Genomic DNA, 23,561 nt, shown 5'->3' with positions numbered 1-23,561 from the left:
TTTGTAGCATTTGCTCTGGCCAACATTCTTATCGAGATTGTAATAATAAAAATACACCCAAATGTGTCCTCTGCAAGGGAAAACATCATGCTGTTTCTGCTATCTGCCCTGAAAGGAAAAAGGAAATGCAGAAAATTATTGAAGCCAAGAAACTGTCCACTTCTAAGAAGACCACTACCCAGGCACTGCCAACGATGTCCCAAAGTTCCTTCCCAGCTCTGCCTGGATCAAGTGGGACTCCTCAGGTCTCTACCAATGGTTCCAATGTTTGGAATTCTGCCCCTCTTGGAGCGCCCCAATCTAACCCTCGCCTACAACATACACAAATGCAACAACAAGGTTCAGTCTCATCTATGTCTCAGGTATCCACAGCCGGGGATATGACGAGAGCACAACTAATGTATATGATGGCCAAAGACATAGCAGGTTGTGACATTCAACTCTGCTCTCAGGTTTTAAATGATCTGTTAATGGCTAATGGGATCACTCCCATCACTATCCTAGAAAATGTGAAGGCTATTATGACCCAGCCTTCTCATAACAAGAAGTATGTACCCTACTCTACATCTAAAAATAAGCCTAAGTCATCCATGGCCCATGGATCTCCCACCTCGCATACCCAGGTTGTCAACTCCCCTCAACCCGATAAGTCAACACCTGAACATAACAATGCCCCAGAAATTGGTGCCTACTCTCCCGCTAATGAAGCTGATCCTGTTGAACAGGAACTTTCCCAGGGTAACTCACCTTGCCTACCTAATTTTTCCTTGGAGCCTCCACATTCTCCCATTAACTCTCACAAGCCTCTGCTTCCTGTAACTGGGAATATCATACCTCAGTTTTCTGATGATGACTCTAACGATTCTAATGAGTCTGTTAATATTACCACCTCTAGTGAAGATGATGGCATTTTTAATACACAAGCAACTACGCAGAAGTTCCCTCCTCCCCTTGACGAGTCCAGCAGGGATAGTGTGGATACCAAACATGACATTACTTGCAGGCGTTCAGATCGCAGTACACGAGCGAAGTGCAAGAAATAATGGGGATTACAATTTTCCAACTTAATGTTCAACATTTCTTTAATAACCGTTACCTCCTTGAGGTTGAACTACATAATTACAATCCCGATGTTATACTCTTGAACGAGACAGCTGCAAGAGCTGATCAACATATTAAATTACGTGGTTACTCTACTGTGGAGAAATCGAGAGGACCCTTTAGTGGTGTAGCCATCTTAGTTAAATTAGGCTATACATTTAAAAATATTCATGTTGATGAAGATAACATTCTTGCAATAGAAATGACAATGTCTCATGGACAACTAGTGATAGGAATTGGATATTTTCCCCCAAGACAACAATATATAGAGTCAATTCCTCTACATAGGATATTAAGCAGAAATATTCCAACAATTCTAGCGGGAGATTTTAATGCTCGTCACCCTGCCCTCTTTAACTGTGGAGCTGGTATTCCACTGGGTGACTTAAAAGAAAAACAACTATTTAATATCATGACAGCTAGAAACTTGTCATTTCTTTAAATCGTACATTGGACCTCATCCAGGGACACCAGATATAGTACTGGCAAACAGAGACTGTGACATCTTTCACTGTCGTATATCTCCTGGTGGAAACGTAGGATCTGACCATATCCCTGTTATAATACAACTACAAACTTCTCCATTTAGAATACCTGTACCTCCTAAACCCAATCTTAACACCCTAGGATTTGACCCCTTCAGGGCATTTCTGGGTGACGATGAAATTGTGTCATTGGAAAATCTACCTTCCAATGCAATTGATGATGCAATCAGGTCCCTGCATAATCGAATAATTGAAGCTACTAATGCAACTTGTCAATTAGCTTCCACAAAGATATACCAACACTATAAACCTACTAGGGAAATTAGAGACAGTTTAAGAAATTATCAAGCAGAATGTCGAAGGCATCTTCAAACGCGACAACCACCAGTAGCTACACTGCACCGATTAAGGCAAGAATTAATTAACATGATTAGTCATCACAAACGGGACTTATGGAAATTGCTAGTTCTTCAAGCTAATCAGTATAAACTTGAACCAGCAAAATTTTGGAGTAAGATCCGACAACTTTTAGGGGCAAAGCACAAGGCTCCTAACTACCTAATTCATACCTTCACTGATGAGGATGATGAAGATGTTGAAATTAAACTTGACAATCCACAGGACCAGGCTAATTTGATGGGTGATGTATGGGAGAAAATTCTCTCCCACAATAGCAGTTGTCAATTTAACAATAATCATTATCAGTTGGTAAATGAATGGAGAGATGAGAACTTGGATGATCTACAACCACTACCTTCCATCGATACTTCAACTCTTGAAGATACCCACCCGCTTACTAGACCTATTACATTACTAGAGATGAGTCAGGTTATTGGAAGAATGCAAAATAGAGCCCCTGGCCTCTCTGGAATAACAATGAAACAAATAAAGTTCTTACCCAGAAATTGTAAACAGTCTTTGGTAAATATCTTTAATGCCATCTTGGCCTCAGGACATTTTCCAGTGGTTTTTAAGACTGCTAGGATGATCTTTCTTGGTAAGCCCAATAAAGACATCCACCAACCTGGGAACTATAGACCTATATCTTTACTTGAAGTCACTGGAAAAGTTCTTGAGAAAGGTTATTTCCAACAGATTGAACTACTATATGGAGTTTAATCACTTTTTTACTGAAAAACAATTTGGCTTTAGAACACATAGAGGTACCAATCATGCAATAAATGTTATTTTCGATACTGTAGCAAGTCTAAAACATCAGGGCAATCTTGCCTTAATTGCCACCAGAGATGTTCATAAAGCTTTTGACAGCTTATGGCATGATGGCCTTATATACAAACTCATTGACCTACCAGACCATAACTGGACTTTTCTCAGAGTAATACATAATTTCTTAACTCAAAGAAAAATCATTCCCACCTTTCATGGCAGGTCGACAGAGCCTTTTATACCGACAGCTGGTGTCCCACAAGGTTCTTGTCTCAGTCCAATTCTGTTCAACATTTATGTGAATGACCTTCCTCAACCAGAGTTTAATGATACAATTGTGACACAGTTTGCAGATGATGTTATTCATGTCGTCTCATCAACTCCGGTAACAGGAAAATACAAGTATGAGAGAGTCATAGAAAAAATGAATACTGAACTTCGTCGAACATCTAATTGGGAAAAGAAATGGAGAATTACGACTAATCCTGACAAGGTCCTTGTTAGCACGATAGGATGTTTTGCATCAACAATTGAAGATAAAGGGGGTATCTCCATCAGAGGTACACCTGTAGCCATTAGAAACCCTAACAAGATTTTGGGATATGAAATAGACAGGCTGCTCCACTCAACATCTCATGTAACTAAAAAGATCAACATAGCCAAAGCCGGTCTTAGCAGTCTCTTTCGATTCAATCAAGCCCCTCAACATGTCAAAAAACATCTGTATAAAATGTTAATAAGACCTATACTTGAATACCCTTGTGTCCCAATGTCATTAACAACAAAGACCAACATGCTACGGTTACAAAAGGTCCAGAATAGAGCTCTTCGCTTCATTACCGATACCAGGAGGAGAGACAGAGTTAAAATGGCAGATATACACATACAACAAGATATTACTGCCATAAATGTACGCCTTGACACCCTAAAAAAGAAACAACTCTATACAATGCAAGAACTATACATGCCAGATAGAGAACATTCTATGCAAGTGGTAAATACCACGGATTATATCATCAATACTCCTCACAGGACTCAAAGAATGACTCTCCCACAGAGGGTCCGTCGTTTTATCCATAAAGATGATTACCATCGACCCATGATATTGAGCAACCTCCCTGATGAATAAGATTGGGTAACACCAGAACCCTTCTATGTATACTGAGAAAATCATCGCCCCCAATTAGGGAGACATCTTATATAACAATCTAATGTAAAAATTATGCTATTTACTATGGCTGGACACCACCTGTAAGAAGCCATTGTCACGTAATTCTATAAACTGGCCAGAAAATTATTGCCTTCATTGTCGCATAAATATCCGTTGTGCAATCGCAAAAAAAAAAAAAAAAGCAATTGCAGCTTGTATAATTACTACCAATTTAGAGTCATGTACTTATATATCTGTTATATCTATGTGACTCTGATGGGTTAGTATTATACCCCTTAAAGAATATCTTATCATTTCACATACACTTTTTAAATTACTCCAAAGTGGTTGGGCCACTTACCTTTTACATCCTACCTCTCTCCCCCCTCCCACCCTTTTCCAATATTTCTATCCTTACCCATCCTTCTTCCTTACCCATCTTACCAAAGCTCTGGTCATAAGAAGAAGAAGAAGGATGCGGGCTACCGTCCGCCTGTATCTTGGACCTATGCTAGCCTGACTGACTGCTGTCTCACTTTGAGTTTAGGGTTTGGCTTTTTGTCATGAGAAAAGCTGAGCTCTATCTAAGAGTTGGATGGTGGAGAGGAAAGGTGGTCCCATTATTTTGTGCCATGGCGGCACGGTTACCACTGGGAGGTGGCAGCCTAATCCTGAGCCTTCTCGGGGTGGGGGTGTGGCATGCAAAGAGTACGTAACCTTTATTCGGCGCATGTACACACCCTCATTTACAGGCTATCTCCCCCAACCAGCGAACCAGGTTGCTAAGAGTTGATGATGGGGCCCCGTCGTTCAACTAGTGACCAGGTTTTAGCCAATAAGAAGATGGTTTTGGCAATCGCAGAGGTTATGTGGGTACCACTCTCCTGTCTGCCCTTGTCATTCCCATTCTAGAGCTGGTTGAAGCACGGTCTGCTATCTTGTGGCTTCTATTTCTGCCTTGCTTACCGTGGAGTGCACTGTACTTATCACTGTATATAGTGTACATATTGCTGTTCTAAATTGGTGAAGGATAATATAAGTCTAAACTTTTTCTGCTGTGTTTATTTTGTTCCCATTACACCCGGGATAACAGGCCATTTGGAATCCTGGGTTGTAATACTCTCTCATTGACTTTTTGACAGCAACTGATTTACTACACAAACTCTGATGTCTCTATCACTCTCCTCAGTCCTTTCCACCTTAATCTCTATCTACCCTCTACCCCTGCACTATCTAGTTTCCCACTGCACTTCATAACCTAATAATCATCCCTCTCCCTCTTGCTACTCATTACCCCTGCATCCTTCCCTGCCATTCTGCGCTGTATGACCCTTGTGGTTTTGGGCTTCTTCTTAATTATAATAATTTTCTAAAAAGGGGAAGGGAGAAAGGGGTACCTCAGAGGAGAAACTGAGAGTGCACACATATCCCTCTCCATGTCCAAGAGTACGCTTTACTGAGCAAGTAATACTGATGCTCCATGGTAACTGTTCCCTACCATTCATGCCAGTGAACCAGCATTTCAAGATGGCACATCCTGCATCATCTGAGCCATCTTGGCTGACAAGAGATATGAGTAGTCAGAAACCCAAATCAGACTTCCCTTGGCTGCCACCTCCCAGAACTGAGAGCCACCATCACCCAAGAACACCCAAGGCTGCCTACCAGGATACAGCAGGGAAACCCAGCACATCCCTAATTATCTAATTCCTATGTCAAACACCACGAAGTTATCAATGTACAATAATCTCCCTTCTCTTAGCCTAGGAGCTGTAATTTACAAGGGAACTTCCCAAAAGCCAAATGGATAGGAGGGAAGGGGAGGAGTGGGGGGTAATAAGATTCGATACAAGAAAGCTGATAAAAGGTCTTAATTTCTCAGATCAAGAGCCCTTCACCACATCAGGACCCCCCCCCCCTCCTCATCCCTGGAAGGGTCCAAATTTGAGAGGTATTACAGAAGATTGTGGCAATTTTCAAGATAACTGGAGATTTGCAAGCAGGTTATGGAAATATTTTCTAGAAGACTGCAAATACATTTTTCAGATGATTGGAGAGGCATTTCCAGGGGTTTTGAACAATATTATAATATGGATTTTTTGTTGTATGGGTTTTAGAAAGATCTGTATTATTATTATTATTATTATTATAATCAAGGGGGAAGCGCTAAACCCGGAGGATTATACAGCGCCTGGGGGGGGGATGTGGAAGGCATTCAGGCTTAATTCGGGGAACTGGAGCACAGATCCAATTCCCTAAATCAAGAGCCCCTCAGGGAAAGATCTGTAGAACTTTAAAGGAGTTAGGGGAACTGTGGTGAAATTTCAAAAGTTTTTGAGAATTTTCATTGATATTCAAATTTGTGGATTTCTGAAGTTTTTAAACAGTGTATTTTGGATATCCCCATTATTATTATAATCAAGGAGCAATGCTAAACCCATTGGATTATACAGAGCCTGTGGGGAGGGGATGTGGAAGGTATTCATTCAGGTTTAATTTTATTTATTTATGTCTTTGCAAATAGTACATTGAGATTATGTATTTACAATAATGGGTTGCACTGCAAAGAGAGCCTCTATCATGCCTAGGCATTATGGGCCGACTTAACATTATTGGCTTACTGGCTACTTAATACTAAGAATTATATCATAGTTGTACAGTAGATTATTAATAAGTGAATCTAATTTATATAAGACAGAAGATATATTCATATACAGTGGACCCCCGCATAACGATGGCATCACATAGCGATTTTTCCGCATACCGATTACTTTTATCGCAAAATTTTTGCCGCGCATACCGATTAAAAACCCGCTTACCGATTTTCGTCCGAGACGCGTCCAATGTGCCCTCACATGTGCCGGCCGTCCCATTGTTTACCAGCCAGCCTCCGCGGTAACATCCAAGCATACACTCGGAATATTTCGTATTATTACAGTGTTTTCGGTGCTGTTTCTGGAAAATAAGTGACCATGGGCCCCAAGAAAGCTTCTAGTGCCAACCCTGTGGTAAAAAGGGTGAGAATTAGTATGGAAATTAAGAAAGATTTTGAAGGGTTTGGGGCTAACCCTGAGAAGCCTATGCCAGTTGTGGAATCCATTGTGCCTACTTCAAAGATTAAGGAAATGTGTGCACAGTGGGTTGAACTGCAAACCTTTATAGATGAAAATCACCCTGACACAGCTGTTGCAAGCCGTGCTGGTGACTATTTCAATGACAATGTTATGGCCCATTTTAGGAAAGTCTTGAAGGAACGGGAGGTACAGAGCTCTATGGACAGATTTGTTGTGCGACAGAGGTCCAGTGACTCTCAAGCTGGTCCTAGTGGCATTAAAAGAAGAAGGGAAGTAACCCCAGAAAAGGACTTGCTACCTCAAGTCCTAATGGAAGGGGATTCCCCTTCTAAACAGTAAGAAGATAATGCTCTCCCCTCCTCCCATCCCATCAATCATCACCAGATCTTCAATAAAAGTAAGTGTCATGTAATTGTGCATGCCTTTTTCAGTTTGTGTGTATTAAAATTAACATTTCATGTGGTAAAAAAAAATTTTTTTCATACTTTTGGGCGTCTTGCACGGATTAATTTTATTTCCATTATTTCTTATGGGGAAAATTCATTCGCATAACGATTATTTCGCATAACGATGAGCCCTCTTGCACGGATTAAAATCGTTAACCGGGGGTCCACTGTATTCAAAAATGTTTTTTTGTGAAACGATTCAGTTATATTCCTGTCGACAATGGATAAAAGGTTTTAAAGTAATTGTTGAAATTATATGGGAATACCATTGGAGACAAATGGTTTTTAATACTTGACGTGCTGTTGGAGTGTGAGCAAAGTAACATTTATGAAGGGATTCAGGGAAACCGGCAGGCCGGACTTGAGTCCTGGAGATGGGAAGTACAGTGCCTGCACTCTGAAGGAGGGGTGTTAATGTTGCAGTTTAAAAACTGTAGTGTAAAGCACCCTTCTGGCAAGACAGTGATGGAGTGAATGATGGTGAAAGTTTTTCTTTTTCGGGCCACCCTGCCTTGGTGGGAATCGGCCAGTGTGATAATAAAAAAAAAAAATAACGTATTGAGTATGTATGAGCATTTAGTCTAGGGTGATTAAGTGGCTTTTGAGAAGAGTCTTAAATTTATTTTCAGACCGGGTTACTTTAGTATCTTCTGGTAGTGAATTCCATATTTTGGGGCCCTTTATGTGCATAGAGTTTTTACACAATGTGATATGGACACGGGGTACATCAAAAAGAGATCTGTCTCTTGTGTTCTGGTCATGTGTCCTGTTAAGGTTGGTGAGAAGTTTGAGTGGTGGGTTTACAACTGGGTTTGGGTGGGAGAAGACGTATGTAGTGTCATCTGCAAATAATATGGGTTTGAGTAGCTGTGATGCATTCGGTAGATCATTGATGTAGATGAGAGAGGAGTGGTCCAAGCACCACTGGAACTGGAGCACAGATCCAATTCCCTAGATCAAGAGCCCTTCACCAGCATCAGGAACCTTCCTTGTGGGGTTGGATATCCCCAAACTTTTGAAGATGACCCAACCAGAAACTTCTAAACTCTCCCTAGAGACTTGAACTCTTCCCTAGATGCTCCTCAGCCAATGCCCCCTCAAGGAAGGTTCCTTGGTGAGGGGCTCTTGATCAAGGGAATTGGATATGTGCTCCAGTTCCCTGTATTAAAACTGAATACCTTCCACATCCCCCCACAGGCACTGTATAATCCTACGAGTTTAGTGCTTCCCCCTTGATTATAATTATAATCCTCAGCCACTATTCAAATAAGTAAGTCAGGGATAAAATAAATACAATGTTACAGATATTTTAATTTTATTTCATTCCAGATACAAAACGAAGGCACGTGTATAAACTAAACTCATTTCCTAGATCTATGACATTAATTTATATCCCCTGTGAAGCTCTCAAACTCTTTAATTACAAATGTGACATGTATATATTATTTTCACTATGAAAAACTATAAACGAATGTATTGCACAAATATTTATTTGGAATCTAATTTATTGTCACTTTTATCACTTCAGTGGGCATTAAAAGTTTACTTAATGCTAATTATCATATACCTTTACAGTACATATCTTCAGCTTTAAAAAAAAAAAATCATGCAACACCTTAAAATTATACCTTAGATCACATCAGCAGGAACTGTGGGGCTGCTGAGCTCATGATATGCATTTATAAATATTGTGGTCATGGCCACACATTTACAGGATCCATATTTTGATGCTCATTGAGCACAGGTGGCAATATTGATAATTATTGGCCAATGGTCTCCTGTTGCTTGCTGATTAAGTTTAATTATATTGTGATAGCCCAGGAACTTTCAAATATTGATGGTGCATGAGCCAGCAATCTATTTCTTGAAATCTTACAACTTTAGTTTGAAAATCAGTATGAAGGTAAAGGCCTTATAATGTCAAATGCTGCATTAAACTGAATTCTGAAGACAATGCGTGGGATAAATAATGCTCACTTAGTTGCGGAAGCCTATAAAATCAATAAGTAAAATAGTCTAAAATTAGTAAGACATCTCACTATATATACTCTGCTCAGCAGAAGAGTAAACCTGCTAATTATAGGATTTCTATTGTAGGATACAGAAACTGAATATGGATAAACAGCTGAACTGGAACACTGAGGTTACAAGGAGCTATCCAAATTGGCAATGTAACTGTTAAAGCCACTTGAACATGCAACATGTGTGACATGTACAGTAGTATAGTTTGTTTGTAGCCTTTAAGGTTGTTTCTGAATGTTCTTCACAGATCACTCTGGCCAGGTCCCACAACTGTAATGAAACAAGAGAATTGTTACTTTTGTAAGGAAGTGGAACAGAATTCTTCCTCCGTAAGCCATGCGTGTTGTAAGAGGCAACTAAAATGCTGGGAGCAAGGGGCTAGTAACCCCTTCTCTTGTATAAATTACTAAATTTGAAAAGAGGAACTTTTGTTTTTCTTTTTGGGCCATCCTGCCTTGGTGGGACACGGCGAGTTTGTTGAAAGATTATATATATACAGCGGACCCTCGAATTTAGTCCTGCCTTTTCTGTATGCAAAACTATTTTTATATATAAAATGTATTTTTTGTTAATATTTTTGGGTGTCTGGAATGGTTTAATTGGATTTACATTATTTCCTATTTAGTAATTTAAGCATACATACAGAGGTACAAAAAATACAGGTAAGAGCAGCATGCCAAAGCCACTTATATGCATAGCATTATGGGCTGGCTTAAAATTAACTTAAGATTAACTAAGCAATGATGAAATCAGTGATAAAACATTATTGTAAACAGATAACTATAAAGCACAAATGAGTATTACAAAGACAGGTCATATGGTTGCTTGCATTGCTGTACATTCAGTCGAATGGAGTATTCTGTTAGGTAGTGTATTTAAAAAAATAATAAAGTTAGATTGGGTCCTAGGTTTAACATTTGTGTGATATAATTGTGAGTAACATATAGGATATACAATTTATAAGGTTCAGTTATTCAGTATTTATTTGGTTTTGAGTGAGTAAGTGATCTTTGAGAAGAGACTTGAATTTATAAACAGGTAGTGTTTCTTTTATATTTACAGGTAATGAATTCCAGATTTTAGGGCCTTTTATGTGCATTGAGTTTTTGCATAGCGTGAGATGGACACGAGGAATATCAAAGAGTGATCTGTGCCTTGTGTTATGGTCATGTGTTCTGTTGAGGTTGGCAAGGAGATGTTTGAGGGGAGGGTTAATATCAGAGTTAAGTGTTCTATGTATGTAATAGGTGCAATAATAAGTATGGATGTTTTGTATGGTGAGTAGGTTGAGTGTTTTGAATATTGGTGGAGTGTGTTGCCTGTAGTGAGAATTTATCATTCTAACTGCAGCCTTTTGTTGGGTAATTAGTGGTCTGAGATGGTTAATTGTTGTTGAGCCCCATGCACAAATTCCATAGGTGAGATAGGGGTAAATAAGAGAGTGATAAAGGGCCAGGAGGGCTGACTGTGGAACATGGTACCGTATCTTCGATAGTATGCCTACAGTCTTGGAAATTTTCTTAGAAATTTGTTGTATATGTGTATGAAATTTGAGTCTATTATCGAGGTGGATTCCTAGGAATTTTCCCTCTGTTAGCTTTGTGATAGGTGATCCGTTTATTATGTTAAGAGGTACATCTGTAGCTCTGTTACCAAACTGAATGAAGTAGGTTTTGTCAATGTTTAGTGTAAGTTTGTTAGTCCTCATCCAGGTAGATATTTTCTGTAATTCGGTGTTTACAGTATTGGCTAGCGTGACTGGGCTCGGGTGAGAGAAGACGTATGTAGTGTCATCTGCAAAAAGTGTGGGTTTGAGTAATTGCGAAGCATTTGGTAGGTCATTTATGTATAGGAGAAAGAGAAGAGGGCCAAGGACACTTCCCTGTGGGACACCAACTGTAATTGGTTGTGCGGAAGAGCTTGCCCCATTTGCGTACACATACTGGCTTCTGTTGCTGAGGTAAGACTTGAGGAAGTGCCCTCTAATACCATAGTGTGACAATTTTACGTGGAGCAAGTCATGGTCAACTGTATCAAAAGCTTTACGTAAGTCAATGAAGATCCCCAGTGGGACTTCTTTTTTCTCTATTGCAGTGTATATATGTTCTAGCATGTATATAATAGCATCATTAGTATTTTTATTAGGCCTGAATCCAAACTGGCAGGGGTTGAGAATGTTTTGGGAGATGAGGTAGGAGTAGATTCGTTTATGAATTAATTTTTCGAAGATTTTTGAGAGAGGGTGTAAATTGGATATTGGCCTATAGTTATTCAACTCTGTTTGGTCTCCTCCTTTATGGATCGGGGTGACCCTTGCTATTTTGAGAACTGTAGGGAAGGTGGAGGATTCAATGGATTTGTTAAAGAGTGTTGCAATGATTGGTGATAGTACTTGTGATGCTTTTTTGTATATAAAGGGTGGTAAGGTATTTAAATCTCCTGCCTTGTTTTTCAGTGCGTTGATAATAAGGGAGACTTCATATGGGTTAGTCGGAGCTAGGAACATTGTGTTCGGGTAGTTGCCAGTGAGGTAGTCATTTGGTGGGGTATCTGAGCTTGGGATTTTATTGGCAAGGTTTTGACCTATAGTGGAGAAGAAATCATTGAGTCTGTTTGCTGTTTCTGTTGGTGGGAGTTGGGGTTCATCTGATTTTGCTAATTTTATTTCGCTATGTCGTGATATCTTTTTTGTTCCCAGAATTTCTGATAGGGTCTTCCAGGTCTTTTTTATATCACCTCGTAAGTTGGATAATCTGTTCTCATAATACAATTTTTTGCCCTTCTTATCAGGCTGGTTAGGATTGACGAGTAACGTTTTGTTTGGTCTCTGGTTATGTGACCCATTCTGTACTGTTTTTCATATCGGTGTTTTGTATTTATGGATTTGAGAATGCTGGGTGTTAGCCAGGGACTGTTCAGTCTCTTAGCTGTCATCTGTTTAGTTTTTTTAGGGCAGTGCTTGTTATAAAGGTATTGGGTCTTTTTTAGAAAATTATTAAAACATTCGTCAATATCTGTATAGATTTCTAGCTCAGTGTGCCAGTCAATGTTTGTTACTGCTGTTGTGAAGTTATTAATGGCTGCCTTATTGTGAAGTCTGAAGGTGACTTTAGTAGTGTCTTGGGGTATTTTACCAAGAGTTATGAGGAAAGTAGGGTAGTGGTCTGTGGTATTATCTGTAATTATGCCTGATTTTAAAGGGGATATGGTGTTGGTCCAGATGTGGTCAAGTGGGAAACACTAGTCTCTGTAACTCTTGTAGGTTTTGTTACTGTTGGTAGCAACATGCAGTTACTCATTGTGTTTGTGAATTCAGTAACGTGTGGGTCCTGGTCTTGCAGGAGATTTATATTAAAGTCACCTGAGAGTAGTAAGTGATCTTTGTTCATGCGTGCATCAGTTATCATACTTCCTAGGTTTTGACTAAATTGGCTAATGTTTGATTGTGGAACTATGTAGATGTTTATCACTGTGAGAGGTTTTTGTAGGTATTTGGATTTGAATTTAGCTATTATATATTCCCCATGTTCATCCCTTGTGCAAGTACTAGTGATACATTCTAGTTGGTCTGAGTAGTATATAGCAGTGCCACCCCCTTGTTGGTCTGGCCTACAGTTGTGTATGGCTGTGTAACTAGGAATGGCATAGACATCTGTAGTATCAGGCTTTAGCCAGGTTTCAGTTAGTGTAATGATGGACATATTGGCATGCAAGGAATTTAGTAATGCTAGGAGGTCATCATAATGCTTGCTTAAAGATCTGATATTGTAGTTAAAGATAGTTATGTTGTTGTTGGCTCTGAGAAGTGCCTTTGATTGTTCTGCTGTGTAGTAATTACAGTAACTGTTTGAATCATTTAAGTCATTAAATAAGAGGTTGGTATCAGGATCAATGCTTGTAATCATAAGATTTGTAGTGAATCTATAGTTAGAATTAAGTAAAAAATAAAGTAAATATTCTAAAGCTAAATATTAACAAAAAATACATTTTATAGATAAAAATAGTTTTGCACACAGAAAAGGCAGGACTAAATTCGAGGGTCCACTATACATATATATACAATTTTTTTTTTTTAACAAGTCGGCCATCTCCCACCGAGGCAGGGTGACCCAAAAAGAAAATCCCCAAATCATTCAACTCTTTCAACTCACTCACACATAATCACTGTTTTTGCAGAGGTGCTCAGAACACAACAGCTTAGAAGCATATACGTATAAAGATACACAACATATCCCTCTAAACTGCCAATATCCCAAACCCCTCCTTTAGAGTGCAGGCATTGTACTTCCCATTTCCAGGACTCAAGTCCGGCTATATAAAAATAACCGGTTTCCCTGAATCCCTTCACTATTACCCTGCTCACACTCCAACAGATCGTCAGGTCCCAAATACCATTCGTCTCCATTCACTCCTATCTAATTTAACAAATAATCAGTAAAGGTCTGACAAAACACTCTCTCAAACTGTATAAAAAAAAAAAATTGTGGCCAGACAAATGTATAACTTGTTTAATAGGATGCTCGATTAAAACAGCAATGAAGTGGACCAAATCTGCTGTATCTAGTGGTTATACAGTCCAGTCAAGCATTTGATAAAATAGACCAGCTATGTTTAATTGCAAGTTTTCATTAAATGAGGTTCATCCTGGACATGTCCACTTTCATTGCTCCTGGGCAGCAGGACCAGTGATTGACTACATCAAGTGTGTTACTGTCTGTGTTAACACCAGTTAACACCATTTCATCTCCCTTTTTCCCTGGGTTTGTGTTTTTAATGATTTTATTAAAGTGCTCAGCGCTGTATAGCCCTTGTGGATTAGCGCTTCTTTTTGATTATAATAATAATAATATTAAAGTGCTTTGTACAGAGTTAACATTTATTATCAAAAAGAAGCACTAAGCCACATGGGCTATACAGCAGAGTTATTAACAATGGCCTCTAAAGCAAGTCATGGTTCCAAAGTGTAACTTCAACCGTTAAGCAGAAACTTGAATTAATAAGGAAGCTGGAATTTCAGTGGCCCAGGTATGCGAGAAGTATGGTATAGCAAAACAGTGACATTCATAGAAACAAGGAAAGGCTTACACAGTACAGCAAGTCCTCACTTATCGTCGTTTCATCATAACAATGAGAAAATAGATTCCCGGCCAGGGCTACTGTCTGTGTGGCATTTGCACGTTCATTTTTGAACTGCGTGGTGGTAGGAGGTGCCCCTTACAATTTTCACTTTACAAAAACATTTATTCCTTGATTTACCTCTGTTGCAATGAATGCTCAAGATGCACTCCTGATGTTTATATCAATTAGCCTACAGTAAAATTGGTTTTATTGTTTTGCTTAATGTCGCAATTTCCAAGAACCTATCAGTGATGTTAAGTGAGGACCTACTGTATGCTATGATGCACAGTGTAGGTGCTAGCCTAAAAAGCTTTTCAGTTACTCCTAGAAAGCACATGAAAAGTGTACCAAGATACAAGGGTTGAAGCAGCATGATAAATGGTATGCTCATCAGCATGCTGCTGCTGTTGTTTGTTCTGTTGAGCTTTGCTCTACTGCTAAGCTAGTAAGCTATATGGGAATAGAATTTGGGGAAAGTTATGGTTGGTTCTGGTGTTTCCACAATTACAAAAAAAAACCCATGACAAGGCTGGCACAATAAGTTATCCTGGGTTAACATTAGACCACATGGGAACACTGTACTCTAGTATACATCTGTCAACTCATCTATCCACCAGGAAAGGTAAGAAAAATTATTGTACTGTTTTGTACTGTGCTGTACTTTTAACCCATTTTCTTCTTGGGTTCAATTACAGGTAATACTGTATTGTACTCTCGTTTATTTTATGTCCAGTAGTCCATCTGACAGCAGATTAAGTTTATCGTTCGTTTGTCCATATCAGGTAGTCGATCAATTAATGAACTACATCCGCTTAATTGAAATGTTCAATATAATGGAATTTTCAGCAATTGGACACCCCTCCCCACTATTAGTTTGTTTCATTAGACCTTAACTGTACGTGTGTATTTTACACACAATGGCCACTTTATTAGGTACACCTGTTCCTTAATGCAAACATCTAATCACCCAATAACATAGCCCCCTAAAAGCATGCAGACATAGTCAAGAAGTTCAGTTGTTGTTCAGACCAAACATCAAAATGGGGAAGAAACATGATCTGATGTTGCAATGATTGTTGGTGCCAGATGGGATGGTTTGAATATCTCAGAAGTTGCTGATCTGGGATTCTTACACATAACAGCTCTAAGAGTTTTCAAAGAATGGTGAAAAAAAAAAAATCCAAATCACGGAATGGGCAAGATTTGAACCCATGGCAGGCGAGTCCTAAAACTTGCAGGCCAGTGCAACAAGATTCATCCAATTAGGTATAATTCTATAAGACTTTCCTGCCACGGGTCCAAGCCACACCCATTCTGTGATTTGCTTGCAATTGTGCTATTACAATTTTGCGAGACAAAACATCCACTGAGCAGCAGTTCTGTGGATGAAAACTCTATTAATGAGAAAGATCAGAGAATGGCCGGACTGGTTCAAGCTGACAAGGACACGGAAATAATTACGTGTTATAACAGTGGTATGCGGAAGAGCATTTCTGATTACAACACATTAAACCTTGAAGTGGATGGGTTACAGCAGATCACACTGGGTTCCACTCCTGGCAACTAATAAGAAACTGGGGCTACAGTGGGCCCAGGCTCACCAAAACTGAGTTGTTGAAAAAATGTCGCCTGGTCTAAATAATTGCAATTTCTGCTGTGATGTGCAGATGGTAGGGTGAGAATTTGGCATAAACCTTTGGAATGTAGTGAAGTGGGAGATTCACAGTGGGACTATGCAGCTGACATTTCTGCATAACCGTGTGATGGTATCATGTCAACATGGACCTGAATCTCTAAGGAATGTTTCCAGAACATTGTTGAATCCATGCCATAAAGAGTTTAGACTGTTCTGGGGGCAAAGGAGGGTCCTACTTAGTACTAGAAGGGGCACCCAAGAAACTGGCTACTAAATATGTGCAAGTGTGAACACAGGAGAGTAAGGTGACAAAGGTAACAAAAAATTTAGGCAATGAAAAATTGGAGGGAGTATGGAGGAAGCGAATGTGTTCAGATATCTAGGAGCACACTTGTCAGCAGATGGGTCTATGGAAGATGAAGTGAACCATAGAACTGATAAGGGAAAAAAGGAGTCATACACTGAGACACCTGTAGAGACAGAGCATTATTTATGGAGGAAAAAAGATGTGGGGCAGAAGTTTGTGGCTATTGGAGGGTGGGTGCAGGAGGAAAGAGGAGTGATTGGTGGAATGATGAAGTAAAGGGTGTGATAAAAGAGAAAAGGGTAGCTTATGAGAGGTTTTTACAAAGCAGAGTATATAGGGATTATTATTATTATTATAATCAAAAAGAAAGAGTATATAGGGAGTAAAAGAAAGGTGATGAGAGTGGTGAGTGTGTGCAAAAGGAGAGCAGATGATAGTGGGAGAGGCACTGTCAAGAAATTTTGATGAAAATAAGAAAAAAATTTGGAGAGATAAACAAGTTAAGAAAGCCTAGGGAACGAATGGATTTGTCAGTTAAAAACAAAGTAGGGGAGTTGGTAGATGGGGAGCTGGAGGTACTGGGTAGATGGCGAGAATATTTTGAGGAACTTTTAAATGCTGGTGAAGAAAGGGAGGTATAACATCTTTTAGGAGTGAAGAAGAGCAGGGTATGAGTGTGGAGGAGGTGCACGAGGCATTATGTAGGATGAAAGGGGGTAAATTATTATTATTATAATCAAGGGGGAAGCGCTAAACCCGGAGGATTATACAGCGCCTGGGGGGGAGATGTGGAAGGCATTCAGGCTTAATTCGGGGAACTGGAGCACAGATCCAATTCCCTAAATCAAGAGCCCCTCACCAACATAAAAGGGGGTAAAGCAGCTGGAACTGACGGAATCATGACAGAAATGTTAAAAGCAGGGGGAAGGATATAGTGTTGGAATGATTGGTATTTTTGTTTAGCCCTTTCAGGGTCGAGAGACCCTCTCTTAACTCGTTCTCAGGGTCGGGAAAAAAAAAACAATTTTTTCTTCTGAAACGACAAGAGAATCTTTTCTCGATCATAATGACACCAAAAGTATGAAATTTGATGGAAAACTTAGAATTATGCTCTCGGGAAGTTTGCGGTCTCGATGATGTTTACTCATTGGCGATTTCGCTCACTTTGAGCCCTATTTTCGGCCAATTTCAGTGTACTAGTCGACAAAAATCATATCTATTTTGCTAGAACTCCATTTTTTTCTATCAAATGAGTACAAGAAACCATCCATTTACTGATTTCAAGTATCCAATAAAGTGATCAGAAATTGGCAATTTTGCCAATTTCACACAAATTTCAGAAGATGCCAATTTCCAAATAGGGTCCAGAATAAGCAAGACAGACATTCCTGGCACTAAAATAACATTTTCTCTATTCATTAGTCATGTCCCCAGGCCCCTTTTACATCTCTTTTGCTTTCCACTTTGAATTCTTATTCTCACAAAAAAGAGGATTTACTGTTAAGCAGTGTTAGTGTAGAAATGGTATAAATAATATCAATGTACTTGTGGAAAAATATTAGACTCACCAGTTGACGTGAATTGGACGCTTGGCATGATTTGTTTACTTTTGAAATTCGGTAAAAATCGAACATTTCTGCTACTTTGAGCTCAACTTCAAGGTACTTTTCATTATGAAACCAATCAAAATTATCTAAATTTCTGTAATATGTCTTCAATTCTATTAAATGAGACCAGGAAAACTAGAATACAATCATAAATACCATACGAAAATACACTGCAAAGTCGCTGTTTTAAACCAAAAACATGGTCGGAGTTTTTTTTTTCTCATGCACTGTGCTGCAGGATTTTTTTTATACTGTGCACACTGACCACAGACCCATTCTTTCATATGTAGGCCTACCAGCTTTCTCTCACTAGATTTGAAGGTGCTAGAATTTAGGCATTCTAGTACGTCAATAACCCTGGTGCGTAAGCTGTACTAGTACGTCGGAAACCCTGAAAGGTTTAATAAATGTATGAAAGAGGGGAAGGGAGACAAAAAAATTATAGGGAAAAAATTATAGGGAAATAAGTTTACTGAGTATACTGTACCAGGAAAAAGTGTACGGTAGGGCTATCATTGAAAGAATTAGAGGTAAGATAGAGTAGGATTGCGGATGAGCAATGAGGCTTGAGAGTGGGTAGGGGATGTGTAGATCAAGTGTTTACATTGAAGCATATATGTGAACAGTATTTATATAAAGGTAGGGAAGTTTTCATTGCATTTATGGATTTAGAAAAGGCGTATGATGGATAGGGTAACAGTGTGGCAGATGTTGCAAGTACATATATGGAATAGGTAGTAAGTTACTAAATGCTGTAGAGTTTTTATGAGGAAAGTAAGGCTCAGGTTTGGGTGTGTAGAAGAGAGGGAGATTACTTTCTGGTAAAAGTAGGTCTTAGGCAGAGATGTGTAATGTCACCATGGTTGTTTAATATATTTATAGATGGGGTTGTAAAAGAAGTAAATGCTAGGGTGTTGGGGGAGGGGTGGGATTAAATTATGGGGAATCGAATACAAAATGGGAGTTGACAGTTACTTTTTGCTGATGATACTGTGCTTTTGGGAGATTCTAAAGAGAAGTTGAAAAGGTTAGTGGACAAGTTTGGGATGGTGTGTAAAGGAAGAAAGCAAAAAGTGAACACAGATAAGAGTAAGGTGATGAAGGTATCAACCGATTTAGGTAAAGAAAAATTGGACATCACACTGGAGGGGAGGGTGGGGAGTATGGAAGTAGTGAATGTATTCAGATATTTGGGAGTTGACGTGTCAGTGGATAGGTTTATGAAAGACGAAGTTAACCATAGAACTGATGAAGGAAAAAAGGCGAGTGGTGCGTTCAGGTATATGTGGAGACAAAAACATTATCCATGGAAGCAAAGAAGGGAATGTATGAAAGAATAGTGGTACCAACACTCTAATGTGTGTGTGAAGAATGGGTTGTAAATGCTGTAGCAAGGAGGCTAGAGGCAGTGATGTCATGTCTAAAGACAGTGTGTGGTGTAAATATTGTGCAGAGAATTCGTAGTGTGGAAATTAGGAAGTGTGAAGTTACTAAAAGTATTAGTCAGAGGGCTGAAGAGGGGTTGTTGAGATGTTTTGGTCATTTAGAGAGGATGGAGCAAAATAGGATGACTTGTATCTAATACTTGTATTGGAGGAGGGGTAGGGGTCATCCTAGGAAAGGATGGGAGGGAGTAAAAGAGGTTTTCTGTGCAAGGGGCTTGGACATACAGCAGGCATGTGATAGTGAATAGAGACAAATTGTTTTTGGGACCTGACGAGCTGTTGGAGTGTGAGCAGGGTAATTCTGTGAAGGGATTCAGGGAAATCAGTTAGCCGGACTCGAGTCCTGGAGGCGAGACGTATAATGCCTGCACTTTAAAAGAGGGATTTGGGATACTGACTGGAGTGACATTTAAACTGTCGTATCTAAGCACCTCTGAAAGACAGTGATTATGTGTGAATGTTGGTGAAAGTGTTTCTCATTTGGGTCACCCTGCCTCAGTGGGAAATGTCTGTGTTGAAAAAAACACACACACTAAAAAACCATAAGGGAAAAATAGGGTTGTGTTCTTAATACCTGAGAGAGAGCTATAACAAATTTTATATTTCTTCAAAAAGTAATAGTTTCTGAACTCTAGTGAGGTTTAGACTGTGAAAAGAACAAGCACATGTAGCTTAAAAATTGTTACTTTAACCTTTTCAGGGTCCGTGCCATAGATCTATGGCTTTACTTTAAGGGTCCAAACTGTAGATCTACACCATGAGCTCAGCTCACTCTGATAGGCTGTGAGTGGTAAATTTGGGCCTAGATATGAGAGAATACATCTATGTGGTATGTGTGCATTACATAAAACAAATCCTGCAGCACACAATGCACAATGAGAGAGAAAAAAAAAAAGGCCGTAATTTTCTATTAAAACAGCGACTTTGCAGTGTTTTTTCATGTTTTTTATAGTTGTGTTTGCGATTTCTTGGTCTCATTTGATAGAATGGAAGATACATTACAGAAATAGAGATGATTTTGATTGGTTTTAGTACTGAAAATGGCTTGAAACTGAGCTCAAAGTAGCAGAAATGTTAAATTTTTGCTGATGTTCAAGAGTAAACAAATAACCTCACACGTCTAATACATGCCAGCTGGTGGGTCTAATATATGTTCACAAATGTGGTGATATTATTTATACAATTATTACAATATTGCATAACAGTCAATCTTCTATTTTCTGGTTTGAATAAAAATTCATTATGTGAATAAAAAATTAAAATGGAATTCATTTGTAAGGCCTGAAAACGTTACTAATGAACAAAGGAGATCTTAGTTTAGTGCCAGGAATGCCAGCTTGTTTATTCTAGACCCTATTTTGAAACTGGAATATTCTGAACACTGCATTAAATTGGCCAAATTACCAATTTCTGATCACTATTTTGTAGTTGAAACAGTTGACTTGGTGATTTCTTGTGCTCAATTGATGGAACAGAAGTAATACAGTGGACCCCCGCATAACGATGGCATCGCATAGCGATTTTTCCGCATAACGATTACTTTTATCGCAAAATTTTTGCCCCGCATACCGATTAAAAACCCGCATACCGATTTTCGTCCGAGACGCGTCCAATGTGCCCTCACATGTGCCGGCCGTCCCATTGTTTACCAGCCAGCCTCCGCGGTAACATCCAAGGATACACTCGGAATATTTCGTATTATTACAGTGTTTTCGGTGGTGTTTCTGGAAAATAAGTGACCATGGGCCCCAAGAAAGCTTCTAGTGCCAACCCTGTGGTAAAAAGGGTGAGAATTAGTATGGAAATTAAGAAAGATTTTGAAGGGTTTGGGGCTAACCCTGAGAAGCCTATGCCAGTTGTGGAATCCATTGTGCCTACTTCAAAGATTAAGGAAATGTGTGCAGAGTGGTTTGAACTGCAAACCTTTATAGATGAAAATCACCCTGACACAGCTGTTGCAAGCCGTGCTTGTGACTATTTCAATGACAATGTTATGGCCCATTTTAGGAAAGTCTTGAAGAAACGGGAGGTACAGAGCTCTATGGACAGATTTGTTGTGCGACAGAGGTCCAGTGACTCTGAAGCTGGTCCTAGTGGCATTAAAAGAAGAAGGGAAGTAACCCCAGAAAAGGACTTGCTACCTCAAGTCCTAATGGAAGGGGATTCCCCTTCTAAACAGTAAGAAGATAATGCTCTCCCCTCCTCCCATCCCATCAATCATCACCAGATCTTCAATAAAAGTAAGTGTCATGTAATTGTGCATGCCTTTTTCAGTTTGTGTGTATTAAAATTAACATTTCATGTGGTAAAAAAAATTTTTTTTCATACTTTTGGGCGTCTTGCACGGATTAATTTTATTTCCATTATTTCTTATGGGGAAAATTAATTCGCATAACGATTATTTCGCATAACGATGAGCCCTCTTGCACGGATTAAAATCGTTAACCGGGGGTCCACTGTACTAGTAAAACAGCTAAGAATTTGGTCGACTGGAATAATGTAATTGGCCTAAAATGGGAGTCAAAGTCGGTAAAGTCGCCGATGCGTAAATATTGGACACATCAAAATTTGTGAGAGCACAATTTCGTCAATTTTCCATCAAATTTCGTACTTTTTGTTTTATTACCTTTAGAAAAAGATTCTCTACTATTTCATAAGAAAAAATAACAATTATTTTTTGATAATTCTTGGACACTGGTGCACACTTTGATTATTATTATTATTATTATAATCAAAAAGAAGCGCTAAGCCACAAGGGCTATACAGCGCTGCAGGGTAGGGAAGGAAAGCAAGGGAACTGGATGGCAGAAGGGAGGGGGGATGATCAGCAGGTTACAGAAAACAGCGGGGCAGGGGATAGTACGGGGGTAGAGGGTAGCAAGAGATACAAGTAGAAAGGGCTGAAAGTATCAGAATTTGTGAAGTAAGTCAGTCGTTGTCAAAAAGTCAATGAGAGAGTCCGGATGAAAGGTGGGTCCATCAGCGAGAAGGGAAGGTAAAGAGAGAGCAGCGGGGCGAAGACGACGACAGAGGTAAATTCTGCGTGCTCGTTGATAAAGTGGGCAGTCCAACAGAATGTGGCTGACTGATAATGGAGCTTGGCAATTCTCACAGAGAGGAGCAAGACGCCTCTCCATGAGATATCCATGAGTAAGACGAGTATGGCCAATGCGAAGACGGGAGAGAGTAGTCTCCCAACCTCGACACTGGTGATAAGAAGACGGCCAGTAACCTATACTCGGTTTAATAGACTGAAGTTTGTTGCCGAGCATAGTAGACCAACGTTGTTGCCAACGGGTGTGAAGGTGGGAAGATATTACAGCAAAATAGTCCGTACATGGAATACCTCTATAAGAAACTGGTAGGTCATGTACTGCTGACCGCGCAGCAGTGTCTGCCTGTTCATTGCCCTGTACGTCAACATGACCAGGGACCCAACAAAAAACAATATCTTTATGCTTAGTAAAGATGCGGCGTAGCCAAAGTTGGATACGGAGGACTAAGGGGTGAGGTGTATCAAATTTTTGTATAGCCTGTAAAGCACTAAGGGAGTCTGAGACAACCACAAATGATGACACAGGCATAGATGCAATACGGATAAGTGCTGTAAGGATGGCATATAATTCAGCAGTAAAAATACTAGCTGAAGATAGTAAATGCCCTTGTACGACGCTGTCCGGAAACACTGCTGCGAATCCTACGCCGTCAGAAGACTTAGAGCCATCTGTGTACACAGCAATGGCATGAGAATGAGAGTGAAAGTGGTCAAGAAAAAGAGAGCGGGAAGCGACCGTAGACAGTTGGGCTTTCGAGCAAGGGAGGGAGAAAGAACAGACTCGAACAGCTGGAACTTCCCAGGGGGGTAGGGAAAAGTGAGATGCTACATGTACATAGAAAGGTGGTAGTTGAAGAGAAGACAAGAGCGAATGAAGGCGAAGAGAGAAGGGACGGAGTAAGCAGGGGCGGCGAACAAATAAAGAATGTCTACTAATATCAGTGACCA

The 23,561-nt window shown here is 39.6% G+C and overlaps 1 protein-coding gene across 1 annotated transcript in view; it reads right to left on the bottom strand.

Annotated features, from left to right (window-relative positions):
- Window positions 1-8,721: 8,721 nt before the first annotated feature.
- The window catches only part of LOC128686820 (protein piccolo), a gene marked incomplete in the record, with an annotated part of 287,532 nt that continues 272,692 nt past the window's right edge, over window positions 8,722-23,561 (bottom strand). The window contains 1 exon segment of the mRNA XM_070082342.1: window positions 8,722-9,715.

This window comes from Cherax quadricarinatus, chromosome 7 (assembly GCF_038502225.1).
Source record: "Cherax quadricarinatus isolate ZL_2023a chromosome 7, ASM3850222v1, whole genome shotgun sequence".
Classification (NCBI taxonomy): Eukaryota; Metazoa; Arthropoda; class Malacostraca; order Decapoda; family Parastacidae; genus Cherax; species Cherax quadricarinatus.
Note: the sequence above shows the minus strand (reverse complement) of the source record. Positions and strands in the feature narration are given on the sequence as shown.